The sequence below is a fragment of the Lissotriton vulgaris genome, chromosome 6, assembly GCF_964263255.1.
Source record: "Lissotriton vulgaris chromosome 6, aLisVul1.2, whole genome shotgun sequence".
NCBI classification, from domain to species: domain Eukaryota; kingdom Metazoa; phylum Chordata; class Amphibia; order Caudata; family Salamandridae; genus Lissotriton; species Lissotriton vulgaris.
The window spans coordinates 1810518083-1810537638 of NC_141694.1; the positions used below are offsets into that span (position 1 = coordinate 1810518083).

General features: G+C 44.5%; 1 protein-coding gene across 1 annotated transcript in view; it reads left to right on the forward strand.

The window, feature by feature from the left end:
- LOC147709549 (fucolectin-4-like) overlaps window positions 1–19556 on the forward strand; it is a 207737-nt gene that overhangs the window by 150066 nt on the left and 38115 nt on the right. The window lies entirely within an intron of this gene.

A 19556-nucleotide genomic window follows, 5' to 3' on the forward strand; every position in this document is an offset into this window, starting at 1 on the left:
CCCTGGTCGGTCTTGGACCTGACAAATGAGATGGACATTGTCTCCCCTCTGACCTGAACGTGCTCTCGGCACAGTCCCCCCGTCACATCCCGCTTGTTCCTCGCCACTAGTTCGCCTACCCGCATAGCCCCATGGAATGCCAGCGCAAAAGCGGCTCGGAATAACACTGTTTCATACTGGGATGAACACGTTGAAGGGAGTACAGATAATAACAGGGCCAGCCTATCCAGACCTATCTGGCGCCTTTCATCTACTCTGCGACCCTCAAGGCGTTGCCACCCACGTAGCGCTTTTTGTACAACGAAATACGCTGTCGGGTCCTGGATCCCATAAGCCCTTGCCACAAAGGAAATGGCTGCCCGATGCCTCTGGGCCGTAGCCACAGATTTGCCTGCCCGATGTAAAGACAGCAAAAAATTTACCACCCACTCCTCCTGGCCCCAAAGCTCCCCTCCAGCAGTCCCCAAAAAGGCCAAATAGGAACGGAACGCCCCTTCATATGCCTTCCTAGTCCTGGGTGCTAAACTCTCTCCCACGAGGTTTCGTAGTTCGGGGCACCGAGAGACCAGAGAGCTTCGGGAAAGGGTGCCGCCACCGGGTCCGCTGTGGGCAGAAAACCCCAGAAGGCCTGCATACGGAAACGAGAAAGCGCATCAGCCGCTTGGTTCAACACCCCCGGCACATGTGTCGCCTTAAATAGGACATTCAATTGCATACACAACGAGACAATTTCTTTGAGCAACCTCAGGATCCATTTGCATCGTGCCGCCTGGCTATTGATACACTCCACCACGGTCATGTTATCAGACCAGAATACCACAGAGTGATCTCTAAACCCCTCAGGCCAAGTTTTCAGGGCCACCAGAATGGGGAACAATTCAAGAAAAGCAATGTTACTCGTCAGCCCACCCTCATGCCACCATGACGGCCATTTTTGAGCTGACCATTGTGTGCCAAATATGGCACCAAAACCAATGCTTCCTGCCGAATCTGTCCACAGGCCCAGCTCCTCAGAGGACACCGCCGGTTTGTTCCAGACAACTCGACCATTGAAATCCGCCAGAAATGCCAACCAAATGCGCATGTCCTGGCGAACCTCGGCCGAGAGCCTCGTGCGATGGTGACCCTCCTTCAGGCCGACCATGGCCTGAGCGATCGAGCGGGAAAAGGGGCGGGCCATCGGTATTACTCTCAGGGCAAAATTCAGCTGTCCCACCAATTGTTGTAATTGCAGCAACTTAACCTTGAACTGACTAATACACGTCTCCAGGGATGCCCTGAACCGTAGCACTTTTTCTCTTGGTAAACGAAAACAACCCTCATCCGAGTCGAGCTCGATCCCCAGAAACTCGAGGCAAGTCGAAGGACCCACCGTCTTACCGGGTGCCAATGGCACACCAAAATGATTCATTAAGACACAAAATTCATTCAAAGCCTGACCACATTCCGGATCCCCGGCTGCCCCTAGAAACAAAAAGTCATCGAGATAATGCATAACCTGATGAAACCCCGTCTTCCTTGTGAAGACCCATTGCAGGAAACAACTGAACTGCTCAAAATAGGAACAAGATATAGAGCACCCCATTGGCATACATCTATCCATGTAATAGTGTCCCTGAAACATGAAACCAAGAAGACGCTGATCGTCTGGATGTACCGGGAGCAACCGGAACGCTGACTCGATATCAGATTTCGCCATCAGCGCACCGGGCCCTAGGCGATTCAATATGGCTACGGCCTCATCGAAAGATGCATACCGTACTGAACACACTGCCGGGTCTATCGCATCGTTTACGGAAAGACCGCGTGGGGCCGATAAATTATGTATCAGCCGAAACTCACCCGGGTCCTTCTTGGGGACCACCCCTAAAGGGGAACAAACAAAGTTAGCAACCGGTGGCACGTTAAATGGACCGGCGACTCGACCTCGAGCCACCTCTTTCCCAATCTTCTCTTGTACCACGGTCGCGTGCTGCAAGACTGATATTTGGTTTTTACATTTCGCTAAGCCCTGAAACTCCCCCACTGGGATGCGGAAACCATATGAAAACCCGTTCCGCAACACCCCAGCGGAAGCGTGATCCGGGTATTCGCTGAGCCAAGGAATCATTGCCATGGTATCAATCGGAGTAGGTAAAGGCGCCCCTCGGACTATTTCAGACCTGTTTGGCGCCTCCTCTACCCCCGTTATCACCCGTTTTGGCTCTGCACATGGACTCAGGATGGGACGCTTGCCCACACCCACTACATTCGTGCCTAAATTTGCATGACCCCTGGGGCCTCGTACATTTACCCCTGTTAAAATTCCAACAACTCCCCTTTTTACCTGTGGTGCCGTTCGGACTGGAGTGGTATTCGTTACTCGCGCCTGATCGAAATGTGGTCCCAGAATATTGGCGGGAGGACTCCCCCACCCTACTCCCAACCAATGGCAAATTCAACATACCAGTATCCGCCATTTTTGACCATGACACAGAATCGTAACAATCCCAAGTTAAGTTTTTATCATGTTCTTTCGCTTTTCTGAAAATATTATCGTAACAGAACCACTGATTGCCCTCATATGACACAGAATACCCCATGATCCGTGACTGATAAATCGGCAATTCAGACAGCAATTCGGGCCTACGTTCGCCCAAGATGGATGTAAAAATCCCCCACGCCTTGCCCCAATTGCCAATGTTTTCATTTACCTTGAAGGCGGCCATCTTTGCGCGCCAAACACCCGGATGCATGAGCTCCTTTTGGCTCTTAACATATTCCATCTCATAATGATCGGTAAGCAACGAGAAGATGTTTACATACTCTCCTTGATAGCTAGAGGGACATGTTGACCCAATTTTTCCCTTCGTGACGGGGCAGATTCATCCCTCGCAATCGGCAATGGCCGCTTACCTGAACCGGAAGCTGTATCTGCGGATGCGCCTATCCCAGGTGGCTTTCCTCCTGCCGCGGCCGGCGTGATAACTGGAGATGCTGCCTTCGCCGCCTCCCTTGTTTCACGCAATTGCCTCATCAAAACCTGTGCGTCGTCAGCCGTGGTGCCCTCGTTATTTTTACCCAACCACGCTGCTAATTGTGCTGCCAGCTCGGGCGGCATATCTTCCCCGGACACGGGGGTGACCACCACGGGAATCGGATTCCCCCCCGCCGGCACCGGAGTTGGCTCTTGGAGTGGGGTACAGGGAACCGGGATGTCCCCTCCAGCTGCTCCCCTTCTGGGCCTCTTGCCTTTTCCTCCCGGAGCTGCTCCAGCCAACGGACGTTTCGGCCCTTCTTCCCCATCTTTCTCCGCCATTCGCTTCTTTAGGTCGGTCACCTCCTTCATAAGAACACGCAGCATCTGGTCGGTAGTCATTCGTTTTCCGACTTTCTTAGGCATTCTCCAACAGAGTATCTGTAAGACAAACAAGAAAGATTACCACACTCAAAATTGGCTCTTCGTTCCGTCTCGAGCTCACGTGCAGCGAGGGGGTGCAGCTTCAGAGCACAGGAACAAGAGGATGCGTTCTCGGCTTGTTGCTCCTTTTATCCGTCTTCAGGGCGGGCGTAAACCCGCCCCTGCCTGCCCCTAGGGCGTGGCCGGCCGCGTTAGTGTCTAGGCCAGTCCACTCTAGGGCGGGAAAAGCGCACCCCGGCTACGCCGCTTCGGGCATACCAGCCGAGGCTCGCCTCCCGCCCAAAAATGGCTTCCCGGGGGGCTCGTGGTACTCAGCCATACGTTCGGGGGGACCGAATGGTCGCCCCTTTCCACGTACAGCATGTGTGGGTACAGGAAGTGAACCCATCTCATTTGGCCAATGCTGAGGGCCCCAGAGGTTCTTATTTTTTCCCAGAATGACTACCTCTGTCTTCTCCCCATTCAGTTTGAGACAGTTCCTCTGCATCCAGTCAGCCACAAGAGTGAGGCCCGACTTTAGTGGAGAGGGGTTATTCTCGTCTCGCCCTGATAGGGAGAAGACGATCTGGGTGTCATCCTCGTAAGAGAACAGAGCCAGCCCCGCCTGCTCTACGATGTTAGCCAAGGGTTTTACATAAAGATTGAACAATAGGGGGCTGAGTATTGACCCTTGGGGGACACCCCGCGCTGATGGCCAGACCGCTGATGCCGCCTTAGGGGAGAACACTTGAAAGGTTCGCTCACCAAGAAAGGAGGCCACCCAGGCTAAGGCCATACCAGTCACACCAAGAGACCGCAGAGAGTCCAGAAGGATGGAATGTGACACGGTGTCGAAAGCTGCGCTCAAATCCAACAGGATGAGCGCCATAGTTTCACCCTGATCGACACCGTTTCGGAGACTCTCTGTCACCCCAAGAAGGGCTGTCTTGGTCGAGTGGCGAGACCGGATACCCGACTGGGATGAATGTAAGAAACAAGAACTTTCCACCAGTTCAGTAAGCTGGGTATTAATGTGTCTCTCTAACACTTTAGAAAAGATGGGTAGCAAGGATATGGGATGAAAATTAGCAGGATTCAAAATATCAGCACCAGTCTTTTTTAACAAGGGCACTACCATAGCGTGTTTCCATGGCTTGGGGACATATGCCTCAGTAAGTGAGGCATTTAACAATTTAACAAAGATCTGATGGGTGGAGGAATCTAATTGTTTCAGTATTTTAACCGGAAGTGCATCGCACGGAGAACCAGAGCGCACACTATTTAGACAAGAAGAAAAAGAAACATTGTCTAGTGGCTGCCATACAGAGAGTTTGGCGACGTCATCGACACTAGCAGATGACTGTACAGAGCCAGATGCAGAAGGTGTTACCACCGATGACGGGGTGAAAAGATCATAAATCATGTCGACTTTCTTGATGAAAAAGTCAGCTAAGGATTGACATTGAAACGCGTCAAGCGCGGGGGGTGTAGGAATAGAGTCTGCTCCTGTCAGTTTTTTTACAACTGAAAAAAGCACCTTAGGTCAGTTTTGTGCATCTGAAGCTATTTTTTTAGTAACGTCTGCTCTGGCTGTTTTGCAGCTTTTATGATAGCCCTTCAGAGCTTCTCTATATGCTACTTTACGAGTAGGGGAATAATTATGCCTCCACTTTCTTTCTAAAGTCAGTACGAAGGCACTTAAGCTTGTCAGAAAACCATGGTGCAGGGGGGTGATGAGGCATAGTTTTCTTAGATGTCAGAGGAAGCGTGGAATGAACAGCATTATTTAACCACTGACCAACTGCACAGTTTAGTGCAGAGATAGGTAGGTCAATGTTAGTAAGTGCCCTCAATATTTGTTTATTAAGTTCTGGCATGTTAATTTTCCCCCAACTGCGTGTCCGTTTATCTATTCCCTTTCCGATCTGTGATGCTGTCCTGGTAGTATCTAATGAAAAAGGAACAGCGAAAGTGGTCGGACCATTCTATTGGGCGTGCTTTCTGAGAGCAGTCGAACTGTAGATTTGACAAGATGGGATCTAATAAATGACCAGCATGGTGTGTAGGGGCAGAGTTCAGTAGCTGAATGTTAAAGACTTCGAGAATAGAAATAAGCTGTTTACTAAACGTAACATCGGAATCTTCGAGATGGATATTTAAGTCCCCAAGAATCGTGAAGTTGGCTGCTCTAAGCAGCAAGGGGGCCAGGAAATCTGGCAAAGAAGAAACCCAGGAATTGGCATTCCCAGGAGGGCGGTAGATTAATAAACCTGTCATTGTAAACTGAGGGCTAATAGTTAACCTAAAAAGGGCTGCCTCGCAACCTTTAAGAGAAATGTCTTCAAATTTACAGGTGTACTTAGATTTAAAAATCATGGCTATTCCCCCCCCTTTGCCTGAAACCCTATCCTTTCTTATGATGACGTAATTAGGGGGAATTGCAGCGGCAATATCAGGGTCAGAACTGTCATGTAGCCAGGTTTCCGTAGGAAACACTGCATCCGGTTGCTCATCAGTGATGAAGTCAAAGATGTTGTACCTGTGTTGTGGGAGAGATCTACAATTAACACTCCAGAACTGTAAAGAGGAGTGTAAAGAGACAGTTTTGGATGAAACAGGCCTACTGCGTCTGCAATGTCGCTTGAGCGATCTGCAGCTCGCCGGCATTCCGAGAGCAAATCCGCATTGGTGACATTTGAATTTGGGAAAGGGCAGTGTACATACAGAGCAGTTCTTGCTAGAAGTACAGCGCCATAAATATATTTCATCTGCAGAATAGGAGAGGACCATAGTGTGAAAAGTAAAACAGAAACACAAAGTTACTCACGAATGAAAATAGGAGACTTGCCAGAGCCCAGAGCCCGTCAGAGCGCGGACGAGCTCAGACGGGTTGACTCAGGCGAGACTCCGGCGCTAGGGACGGCGCTTCCGCAAGCGCGACCGCTAGCGCGATAGGGTGACCGTTTCCTTTTATGTGTACCACTAGAGCGCTCACACGGCTCTGGGCCACACTGAAGATGGCCGCTGTGGGATGAATTCCCTAACCCCAATTAAGCTCCAAACGGCCGCTAAAGCCGTCAAATGTTGGCGTAAATGTGTGCAGGTGGCCTAGGAGTATGCTGTCTGCAAACACAGAGTGAAAATGTACAATTTAAAAAACACGAGTAAAACGAGTTAAATAACTCGAACAGCTGACAGATACTGAATAAATGTTATCACTTCACAAGTAGCGTTTCCTGTTGGTAGCAGGCAAAGAATCTCGCGAGGACTGTCACAGGGCTCCTTTTATGTGTACCACTAGAGCGCTCACACCGCTCTGGGCCACACTGAAGATGGCCGCCGTGGGATGAATTCCCTAACCCCAATTAAGCTCAAAACGGCCGCTAAAGCCGTCAAATGTTGGCGTAAATGTGTGCAGGTGGCCTAGGAGTATGCTGTCTGCAAACACAGAGTTAAAATGTACAATTTTAAAAACACGAGTAAAACGAGTTAAATAACTCGAACAGCTGAAAGATACTGAATAAATGTTATCCCTTCACAAGTAGCGTTGCCTGTTGGTAGCAGGCAAAGAATCTCGCGAGCACTGTCACAGGGCTCCTTTTATGTGTACCACTAGAGCGCTCACACCGCTCTGGGCCACACTGAAGATGGCCACCGTGGATGAATTCCCTAACCCCAATTAAGCTCAAAACGGCCGCTAAAGCCGTCAAATGTTGGCGTAAATGTTTGCAGGTGGCCTAGGAGTATGCTGTCTGCAAACACAGAGTGAAAATGTACAATTTTAAAACACGAGTAAAACGAGTTAAATAACTTGAACAGCTGACAGATACTGAATAAATGTTATCCCTTCACAAGTAGCGTTTCCTGTTGGTAGCAGGCAAAGAATCATACCTTCCGTGTGTTGGACTTCCCCAATAGGTGATTTGTCTTTTAGCTCATCTTAATTTTATTTAATTTTGGGTGCCCTACCCCCAACATCACGTTCTAGTCCTGAAGAAGAACCCACAGTAAGGTGCAACTCATCCTACACCAACCATTGGTCGAAACGTCGACTTTCTTTTAGAAGACCTACCCATAAACAACAGATCATTGCCACTGTGTTTTACTACATGGGATAAGATTATACAAATGTTATAAATGTATGGGGCTATAAACAAAATGCCCATGTGATATCAACTAGTTAAATTTTTGTGTGACCACATCTGACTTCTGAAACTGCCTTACACAACCCTGATCCTCACAAATCACTGACCACTCCCCTTTTCCTTACCTTATTTTCGCCTTACCTTGGGCACATATGTTTATTTATATTGAGTATATGTATACATAAAATGTATGTGAATGAGGATGTGAATAAATAACATCACTCATTGAAATCGTGTTACTAGTTATATATACAGTAGTTTCTTGTATTTCTGTATGCACCAAGAAGCAAGAAGCACGTAGACTGGGACCCCTACCTGGTAAAATATCTGAGACAAGAAAAGAAGGGAATGACAAAAAAAATCAATATGCTGACCCCGGCTGCTAACTGTGGACAGAGCAACATTATAGTCATAAAGAACGTAGTTGGATGCTGCTAACCAAATATTTTGCACTGATTTTATTGATTACTGTTTAAAATTGAAACTTATCAGTAAAATGCTATGAGATACTCTGTAGCAATGGTGTTAGGTAACTATGCTAAATCAACTACTTGACTTGATTGCTGCATGTATTGTTGGGGGTTTGAGCGATTTGTTTGTCTTGTGTTTCTGGTAGAAGTAGAGGTTCATTGCTAGTGCATGGTGAGTTTATACATGATTTAGTTGGCAGTCAGACTCTACCATTGCCAAAGTTGTCAATTTAATTAAAGCTGGTGTTCTTAACAATAGCACTTCTAATTGGTGGACAGGGCATATGCCAAGTTTTGACATAGAATCCCAGCAGCAAAACTCGGAATAAGAAGTCTCAGTCACTGATCATCTCTCTGTATGGACTTTTTGATAAACTTACAAGAAAGGCCCATAGACGTCATTGTGGTGAAACTAATAATGCCAACTGGCCAACAAAAAGACTAAGATGATAGCCAGGAATATATCATTGTTTAAAAGATGTCAAGGCACTTGGACTGATCAAACTGAACCTCACACCCCAAATCGAGAGTATTTGACTGGTAGTAGATCTGCACACCATCCCCTCTACCAAGTCTGTCAGCAAGTTCACAAGAACCTCAAGATGAAGGGATGCCAAGATACGACTTAACCCAATCGTGGCCACCTTCAAGAACTGAAGAGCAACCTCTTCTCAAGATATATGACCTGAGGCCAACTCCATTGGCGAGTCACAGACACAAAAACTATGGCTCTAATTACAAGTTGCATGGTACTAGGACGATTTGTGATTTTACAGTTCCCTTGCGGTAAAATCAGCCAGTACCGTCCTTTTGTAATTGAAACTCCATGCAATAGAGCCATAAAACCAATCGGAATGCCCTGTTCCATGTTGTTTTCAGTGCATTTACATTTTTACCTGCTCGTGGCAGGTGGTAAATGTATGCAGGGCCAGTGCTTGGAGGCTGGTGTGCGGGAGTTGGAGTAGGAGAGGGAAGGTGAGTTTTCTTTTTAGCAGAGGAAATCACTGTATTCTTCCCCTCTTAGAAAAAAGAAGCATGATGATTGGCTGCTGCTGTAGCCAAAGTCTCATCTGATTTTTTCAGCTTTTTTTCTGGCCAGAATAATTTGGTTAGATTCTTTCACACTGGTAAATCCAGACCAGGACTAGTAAAACTATGAGCTGCTAAAATTGGAGGTACCTGGTTTCCAAAAACACGAAAACTCACAGGATTAAGCGTATGCCACATGTAAGTATAAAACCTGCATTTGTAAATGAGGGACATTTAAACAAAAGGGTATCCCCTACTAAGCAAAATCTAATACTAGTCACTACTTTCAACCTCTTGCGGACACTCATTCCCTCACTGTTCTCAAAACTCTGAACTCGTATATATGCATAAATAGTCAATAATTTATTATGTTGATACCAAATGCATGTACAAAAAGACTCAAAAATAGTTTAAAACGATAAATGCATACCATCAGCGCACATATTCTCATCTTGGCATTTTTGTACATTGCTATATTGGTTCAATATGACCTAAAAAATATATCAACCAAATATACTTTGTTATAATGAGATTTTTGATTTTCACAAAGTATCAGTAAACATAAAGAGAAGAACAACATTGTTTCCAGTTATTGTAGATACTTTCAATAAATGGAAAATATATTAAATACTTCTGATGGACACCACAACACCAGAAGCCATACTCAATTTTGAGTTAGATTTAGAAGAGTGTTTATAGGGTGGCTATCATCTAAAGGGTTAGTTGGTGCTAATCTGCAGCAAATAAGAAGGTGTTATGACCATGGCGAAAGAAACTGTAGCAATTTAGTCATAGTTTGAATCTTGCCTAGTAGAAGTTTCTAAAGGTGAGGGATGTGGATGGACAATGCCCAAACACCAGGGCAATTCCTTCCACTGCAAGGTATGAATTGAATTGAAACTGCACTTGTATAGCGCTATCTACCCGGAGGCCTCGTAGCGCTTATGACTGAAAACTTACTTAAAGCGGGCTCAGGGCAGATCAGCAGGATTTAGCATACAGGTGAGTTTTCAGGGCTTTCCTGAAGGAAAGATGATTAGTAGTTCCTCGAAGGGATAAAGGGAGGGTGTTCCAGAGCTTTGCCGCAGTGTGTGAAAAGGAGCGGCCTCCCCAGCGGGCTTTCCTGACTCTGATGGAGGTAGCCAGCTGGAGGGTACAGGATCGGAGGGAGCGGGACGGGACATAGGGAGTGACCAAGGGCTGTAAAATTGCAGGGCCAATGCGATGAAAGGCTTTGTGTAAAATACACATGGCTTTAAATTGTACTCTAGCCGCTATGGGGAGCCAGTGAAGCTCCCTTAGGGCATTCCTTGCTGACTGCCAGCGAGGAAGATTGTAGAGTAGACGGGCCGCACTGTTTTGGGTGACTTGGAGCTTCTGGGTGGCAAAGAAGGGGGCTCCCATATAGAGGACGTTCCCGTAGTCCAGGCGAGATAGTATAAGAGCCTGGACCAGGATCCTCCTTGCCTGAAATGGAAGCAGAGGGAGCACCTTCCGCAACATCCTCATCAACCCAAAACAGGTAGCTGCGGTCTTTGTGGCTTGGACCGAGAAGTTCAAGGCTGTATCGAACCGAATCCCCAAGCTTTTTATTTGGGATTTGGGAACGGGGGTGGGCCCAGACATGGTGGCCAGATGGATGCAAAGACAGAGGGAGAAGGATTACCCAATAAGATGACATCTGTCTTCTCCCTGTTAAGTTTTAAACAGGAGGATTGCATCCATCTGGCAACAGCCTCCAGACAGGGGCCTAAGGTGTTGGACGATCCCTCCGAGTGGTCTAAGGAGACCACCAGTTGGGTATCATCCGCGTAGGTGACAATACGCACACCGAAGGGGTGGACTATTCTGTCTAGGGGTTCCATGTAGGCATTGAACAGGGTGGGGCTCAGGGAGGAGCCCTGAGGAACCCCACACCTGAGTGGATGTTTAGATGACACCGCCTCACCCTCAAAGACATGGAAGAAACGGTCAGCCAGGAAGGATGTCAGCCATTCCAGGGCCGGGCCCGACACGCCCATGTCCGCCAGTCGTTGTAACAGCGTGACATGGATGACCGTGTCAAACGCGACGCTGAGGTCTAATAGGATGATGGCGACTTTTCCACCCCGGTCTAACACTGCTCTTGCTTCCTCTGTTACCGCTAGGAGGGCGGTTTCAGTCCCATGTAAAGGACGAAACTCTGTCTGAGAGGCACGCAGAAGGCTATTTGACTCCAGATAGTTCATCAAGATGTTATTTACGTGCCTCTCAAGCAGTTTGCTCAACCAAGGGAGCAAGGAAATAGGACGGTAATTCGCCAAGTTGGTCTGGTCAAGATTGGGCTTCTTCAACAAGGCCCTCACCATCGCACACTTCCACGGATTTAGAGGAGATGGAAGTGTTGAGAACGTCCAATATGACCGGGCGGATCACGTCCATAGCCTTAATGAGGGTCTGAGGGGGTGCTGGATCGTTGGGAGAGCCGGAGGTAATTTTGGAGGTAAGTCTGTCTAGGACCGGAATGTCTAAGAGTGGGATTATGTCAAGCCTACAAGGGACAGAGGCATCAGAGGTTGTGGAGACGGGGGGTTCCAAATCGTTGTTAGCATCCCTAAAAGAGGAATATATAGTCTGAATTTTTTCAGAGAAGAAAACAGCCAAATCATTGCAACGGTTTTGGGCACCATCAGCAGAAGGGCATTCCGCAGGGGGTGAGATGAGTGATTTAACAATTTTAAAAATGTTCCTTGGGGCGTTGGCGGCTGCATTAATTTTGCTACCGTAAAAAGAAGCTTGTGCCGCCTTTATCTCCTGTTTATAGAGCCTAATGGCAGCTCTATATTCATCCTTCCTAGGTTTGGAGTAGTCCTGTCTCCAGGCTCTTTCGTATTTACGACAGGCTAATTTCATAGTCTTGAGAGTGGGAGTAAACCTTGGGGCAGCTTTAGGTCTTTTATTGAGGTTACTAGCCTGTACGGGGAGGACCATATCAAGTGTGGAGGAGATCCAATCATCAAAGTTGTTGGCTGCTGTATTGGCATTCAATGCCTTCCTAGGTGGATCTCTAGCCAGGGCGACTTCCCAAGCAGGGAGGGGGAGTGAGGACCATTTCCTACCTCAGTGTTTAGCAAGGCCGTGAATGGAGGGAGGGGGGTTTGTACGCCAGGTAAAGGGTATCAAAAAGTGATCCGTCCAAGGTAATGGAATAGGGGGCTCAACCATGAAATCATCAATATTGCTGTAAATGTGGTCAAGCAGGTGACCTCTATTGTGAGTTACATGAAACCCCTTTTGATGTAGATCCAGCGCTTGAAGGTTGGAACAAAGAGTATTGGCTGCAGTATCGTGAGGACCATCTAGATGCAAGTTGAGATCCCCCAACAAGGTGAAGTTGGGTGAGGATAACACAATACTTGCAGCAAGATCCGTAATTTTAATAATGAAATTGTTAAGAGCGCCAGGAGGACGGTAGGCTAGGATGCCAGAGAAGGTGGTAGTGGGGGAGAATTCTAGCGAAAAGTGAAAACTTCCGCAGGTTGGTGAGGTGATGGGGGTGATTCGGCATTTGTAGCTGTCTCGATAAACAATGGCCAATCCCCCACCTCTCCCAGTCTGGCGATCCAGTCTCTTTAACGTAAATCCTTGTGGAATGGCCCAGACAATAGCTGGATCATTATCTGTATGAAGCCACGTTTCCGTTAGGAAGAGAGCGTGAGGATTAAGCTCTTCAATCAGTGTGTGTAGTTCGGTGTGATGTTTACAGACGGACCTACAATTTAGAAGAAACATTCTCCATTCCTGAGTAGAAGGTAGAGGGCAGGTATGAAGGAGAGATGGACTCCAGTTACAATTTTTACAGACGTAGTTAGTGTGGGATGGAAGGACCGTGTGGTCACATGCCAGACTAATGTAAGGGAGAAGGGCAAGAAGCGATGAAAAATCATAAGAAAGCGTAGGTCCTACCATGGCGAGCGAACCTAGACACCAGTCAGCAGGAAGCGTCTGGACACAGACTGGCGCAGACTGGCTTCTCTTTGGCGCCTCTTCGGCGCGTCTACGGCGCTACCGCTTCGCGTCACTGCTGCGCGGCGGAGAGGGGACTATATAGATTAGGCAAAGGGGTAGACTAGCGCGTCAACCCTCCTAAGATGGCCGCCTATGATGGAACCACTAGGAAGTGGTACCGCTTGCCTCCCTCCACATGGTTAAGAGAACTAACTGAAGAAGCAGAAGGAAGATATCTGGATAGAGTGTATTTAGAAACCCTTCACAAGAAGGAAACAGGACCTTTCCATCATAGCGAATAGAGTACTGTGCAAAGTGTATGGAAGCTCACACAATTCTAAATAGATAGTCAATGTAACTTATGTAGACTAGGAGTAGCATGACAGTGACAGACAGCACCATCTTTGCCACTGGGTTCTGAATTACCTAAAGTCTCAAGAAAAGAGATTTCTTCATGCCCCAATACCAACCTTCACATTGGTGTAATTGGGCCCCCATAGAGGCTAATATGCATGGTTGCTTGCAAACTTGGGTTGATAGTATAAGAAAAGCACAAATACGCCATCATTGATATTTCTTTTTCTTTTGGTTTACAATGGTGCCGTGCAAGTGTTGAGCGAAGAAGTGCAATACATCTCTTGTATGAGATACACCTTGTGATGAGGACAGGCATAAATGTATTGACAAGGCTGTAGAACATGCAGTGCAGTCTGACAAATGAAAGATATTCCCAAAGGAAAAAGCATACAGGCTGCAGAAAGGGATCACATGAGGAAACTTATTAAAACACTTTTGGAATTTCAGTACACAGACCAAGTTCGGGAGGAGCTACTGTTTGACCAATAACAACCTACTGACCCCGATTCCTTACCCTTGTATCTGGCAATTGAAAAGATAATGCTAAAAGCCTGGTCAAAATTGCTAAAACTGTTTTCCTTTCATACTGTTTCATGGTTACACTTTAACAATTTGTTAAAAGTGGCTTTACACCTATCATTAAAGCAAATGTTTTGCTTGAAATTGTGATGCTTACATTATTGGTGGTGCCCGATGAATTTCAACCTGGTAATCAGGTAATCAGTAATTAGTCGTTCTTTTATGTTCAAAATATTTTATTGAATTTTCTTAATAAGCAATAAACAAAGACAATAGAAAAATTATTATTGACATAGAAATACTCAATTGCAATATAAAGGTATCAAGAACATCAATTAATTTACAGCAGGTAACAGCAGTACACTTATATTTGTTGAAAAAACAAAAGGGGAGGGAAAGGAAACATCCATAATAATATTGCAATACCTATAAAATAGAGCTACCATAATGTGAATATTGGACTATCATAATAGCAATAATAACTTAATGCAAATATGTATTTATAGATAATATAGATATATAGGATAGATAATATATCAACATGTTTTGAAAAAGAGTGATAAGAATTAGAATTATGATTAATACCATTCAAAGATAACTGAGCTCCTCTTCTCTTAAAAAAAACCCATGACCATCAAGCTTGAACTGACAATAATGAAACATCTTTCCAACAGGATGCAATGGATTTTAAACCTGCTGATCGTAGAAAATTCAAAAGTCTGCCTTAGAAGCCATTTACATTTTGCGAGAGAACAGCAGATTTGCAGATTAACATTTTAAATAAAACATCATCATGAATGATATATTTCTTTTTTATCATCCCAAACTTCAGTCAAAAATTCAAAACTAAAGGACAATCAAAAGGCATATGTTGTAATGATTCTGAACCAGTATGTAATTTAGTGCCAACAAGTTGAAGACGGAAGAAGTTTAGCTTTAAATAAACATATTAGAGTCCATTAACAGTATAAAATATGTGAGTTAGTTTGATAAAGCGAAACAGGTAACCAACCAGAAATACTATTAAGCCAAATATCTTTCCATGTATCAATAGAAAAAGAGGTTGAAAGTTAAATATTCCAAAATATTGAGATCATATTAATGTCAGTTCCTCAGAGAAATGGAAAGTTTTTAAGATGTTATAGAAACACCATGAGATAAAGTGGAAACAGTTTGAATATACATTGATAAATCAGATTTAATATTTGAAGGAATATTGTGAGGAACATTCATATTTGGAAAAATCAGAACAAGGTACAATAAATGTTGTTAGTAAATCTTCAAAGGATATGAATGCATTATGGTAATACACATCTTTGAGATAAAGATGTCCAGCTCTAATCCATGAATACCAAAATCTAACATTTAATGACTGGGTTATGCCATAATGACACATCTTCGGTAGTGATTTACAACAACAAAAGAGCGCCTAATGCTGTGAATTCACAAGTGATATTGTCCCTATTTTAAAGAAAAACACAGTGTAAGAAGACTAACTTAACACGTGCGGTCAAAGAACTGGAAGAAGGGAAGGAAAAACTATTTTTTAAAAGAACCCTCTCTCACCCTAGTGGTGACATGCTTCATCATGGGGTTCCCACAGGAGGGACCGAGTATCCCCCCTGTGTGCTTCAATGCCTGTGACTGCAGCGCAGCAGGTGTTTCAAAAGTGTGAAGTGATATAAGTGATCAGTGGTGAAAAGTGATTGATAAAAGATCACAGCTGGACCCAAACAACTTTATCAAAGGACCAGTTGTTCACATAAAATACAGTGAGGCCATTTGGTGGTTTGTATTAGAACCCCAGTGACCCGGTGTGTGTGGTCAACATGTTTCTGCTGTTTCATGCGTGTTGTGCTCAGCTTTCTTCAGGACCAAAATAGCAATAAAAAGACAGTCCACGCTCGCTAAGGCGTGCCCACTCCGTGGGGACAGATGTAAAAAAGACCAGGATATAATTCTCTCCTCGGTTAACTCACAGTTTTACCCGCAGCCAGTACTCCTGCAATTAGCCTGGAGACAATCTGTGAAACAATTTAAAAGAAACACATGAATATTGTGTATATCTTCACCAGTCTCAAAATGACCTGCCATTTAAACACCTTTATTAAATCTAGGGTTTATTGGACTCTTACTAGGTCTCTTTATCGAATAGTACATGAGCTACAAATTAGATCTCTATTAGCTAATCTATTTTTAGAGGCATGAATTTTATTTCCAATGGAGTCAATTCACACGTTTAAAAACACCGGATTCCAAACCCATGAAATTCCGTTCAGAATAACCCCATCTCAAGTATTAAAAAAACGAAAACATTCATGAAAGAGGTCAAAGTCAGTCAAAATACACTTACTCCGATCTAAAAGTAAGCGTGCCACATGGACTTTCAGTGTGGCAAAATCTTCAAGTCATGTTCTATCTGGAAAACAAACCAAACAGTGCTGATAGATATTTTCACAGCCATAACCCCTACACGCGATAGTAAAACTTTTGCTTACTTGATACATAACCACTCGCCGCCTGGAACCTAAATCTCAGTTCCACTGACGTCCGGATCTTACTTGCAGTAACGCTGCTCCCGTATTTCAATCTGCGTTGCTTGTGCGTGACCACGTCACAAGTCACATGAACGGGATTGCTCCCTAAGCAGCGGAATTGCAGATTTTACATTCTCTTATTATTTATTAACTCTGTACCGACACAACCATGTGTAGAAATGATATCGTCGGATCTGTGGAAAAAACACATTTCACGCCTTCGCTTATGAAAAAAATGATTGCAACGTGAAACCATTAGCGGTGTGTACACTTCTGGTAATAGTTCTGGGAAGACTAGACCGCCAACCTCGCTGCTGTGAAAAAGGCATATTGTATTTTATACAATCATGAGACCTGAAACAACAATTTTTTGTGACGATGTGAGGTACAAAATGAATCAAAATTTAAAATTTAAAATTTAGGAGCCCAACAAGGTAAGTCCTTTATTGCCATCAGGGATTACTCAGAATTATCCACTAGATATATTCATAGCAAACGACTGTTCGGAACCGCTATGATATCAGATGATAGCTATAGAATCAATAGGCACTCATCACTAAAGTCCTTTAATCCATTGCCATACCACAACCAAAACAAAAAGACTGAAGTCACAGATTAACCGTTTGGAGACTAGAAAATGTAACATTCACGTACAGAATTTACAAGTGAAGACCAAGATTTTACAAAGGGATGGAAAAGTAGTTACTGTCTCAAAACACTTCCCCAAGGAATGTCAGCATTCAATCCCACCAGCTGAGACAATAAGCGATGTACCCACCTCTGTTCTTGCTCAAATAGTTTGTGCTCACTGCCATGTTGTAGATGTTCGATCACTGTCCAGTGGATCTCATTGGGGGAGTGTCTGCGCTCTAAAAAATGTGTGGTCATTTTAGTGTTGTTTTTGCCACATCTTATGCTACTCCTATGTTCACATATGCAGAGTTTGACCATCCTTTTAGTCATCCCCACATATTTCAAACCACAGGGACAGGTTATCAAATGAACAACGTTGCTTGTATTGCAGTTCGTATGACTCCTCTGTTGCCAGGTCTTATTGGGTTCCAACTCCAATACTTTCGAACTTGTAGTAAAGGGACACACACTGCAACTAACACAAGGGTAGTGGCCCACCACAGGTGGCAAACCCCAAGCATCAGCAGTAGGACCATAAACATTCAGTAAAAACATGACTGAATCATGAACTTTAACTTTAACTATGATATATCTCCACTCAGTATCTGAAAATGTACTCAAAATTTAGCAATGTAGTGGTCTATAAAAATGGCGGTTTAGAAAATAACTTTGACTGCCATTGTAGCAGGAAAACACTGGCCACCAGGACCGCGGCATAACCGTCGGTCCAAATAGGATGCTTCGCAGTCGAAATACTACCATGGCGGTCGGATTCTGGCCATTAACATTGCGACAGTCTCTGCTCTCAGCAGAACTGCTGCAATGTTAACAAGAGGATGTTCTGCATTTCCCTGCACTGCACAGTACCTACCATCTGGCACAGGGAAATTTAGGGGGTACCATTGGTACCCCCCAGTAAACCCACATCCCCCAACACATTGGTAGCCCATAATGGGCACCCAGAACATGTCTCCACATGCCTTTCCATGGCGGTTCCACCGCCGCAGAAAGACTGGCTACCGCCGGCATTATAATCGTGCCAGTGTTTCGCCCTGATCTACAACAATTGTAGTGGTCCAGCTCCACCCACCAGGCAAGCGGGTAGACAGCAACCGGCAGAACCGTGACGGGTGTAAATTCACACTGCTGCAGTCACGACCGCAATGACAATCTGACTGGTAGTGTTCAGGGTTTCGATCGTGGGCAGATGGCCGCTACCGGTACGATGGTTGCTACTGCCAAACCGGCGGTGGCTGTCCACCTGCCATCCTAATAGACCCCACAGACTTATTGAAGAAAAAAATAGACACACCATTTGTTTGGACATTTGCAGGAGAAGAGACAATATTATCAACCCACTTTTTATCAGATAATCTAGGATTTTGTCATCTATATGAGTTTCCTGTATAAGACAAATATCTGCTGTGCAATTACCTAAATATTGTAAATTTTTCGTACGCTTAACCGGATGACGTAATCTCTTAACATTTAAAGAAATTATTTTAACATTATGAACACTAGCTTAAATAAAAGAGAAAGAAAAAGAGATCAAGAAGAGGAGGAAAAAAGTAAGGAAAGAGTATGAAATATAGTATCTCCAGAAAAAGGCACAAAGGAAAGAGTAGATTAAAGAATAAACAAACTAACATAGAGAAGACGACAACAAATAAACATTATTCAGAAAAGTGAAATGCACACAACCTTTACAAGCATTACCAAACCGTTGGAGCCCAGTGTGGACTCTACAATAGAATTAGGCAGAAATACATATTTAAAGCAGTGCTTAAGTAGCAAAATTATGTATATCCAGAGAATGCTGTGAACGTTGGTCCAGGAGTAATTTTAAATCTGGACGCCTGAGGAACCTAGAAAAATACAGTAATACATATTAAAGCAATGCTCGAGTAGCAGAATCCTGGGTATCCATAGAATGCTGTGAATATTGGTCTAGAAACCATTTCAAATCCTCCGGACGTTTTAACGGTGTCTTTGACGAAGTATTGGTGAATAAAAATGCTAATACCATTGACCATTAGGGAAGGAATATCCCATGCTGCTTTCCTTATAAAGACTAAATTATGTCTTTGTCTTGGTTTAGTATGGCTAGGATTACGATGGGACAGAATCCTATGTGATTTATCAATTTCAAATTTCTCCGGAAATTTGATGTTCAAGAGACCAGGTAGCAAATTCTTCAAATATAATCTGCAATTGGAACCTTCCACATCTTCTGGCAAATTAAAAATATGCAGTTTATATTGCCTATTATGATTTTTCATATCCAGAAGGAGAGCAGACATAGGATTTTTAAAACACGTGGTGTAAAAGCGTACATTTTTTCTTTGTTGTCTTGTATTTTAATTGAATTGTCTAAAACTATCATTGGCATGCTAGCCATTTTTATGCGCAGGTTTTTCAAAAATTACATTTAAGGAAGGTTCACTGGATTCCACCACTTTAGATTTTATTGGAGGCGGAAAGATCTGTTGGTTTCTCTTTT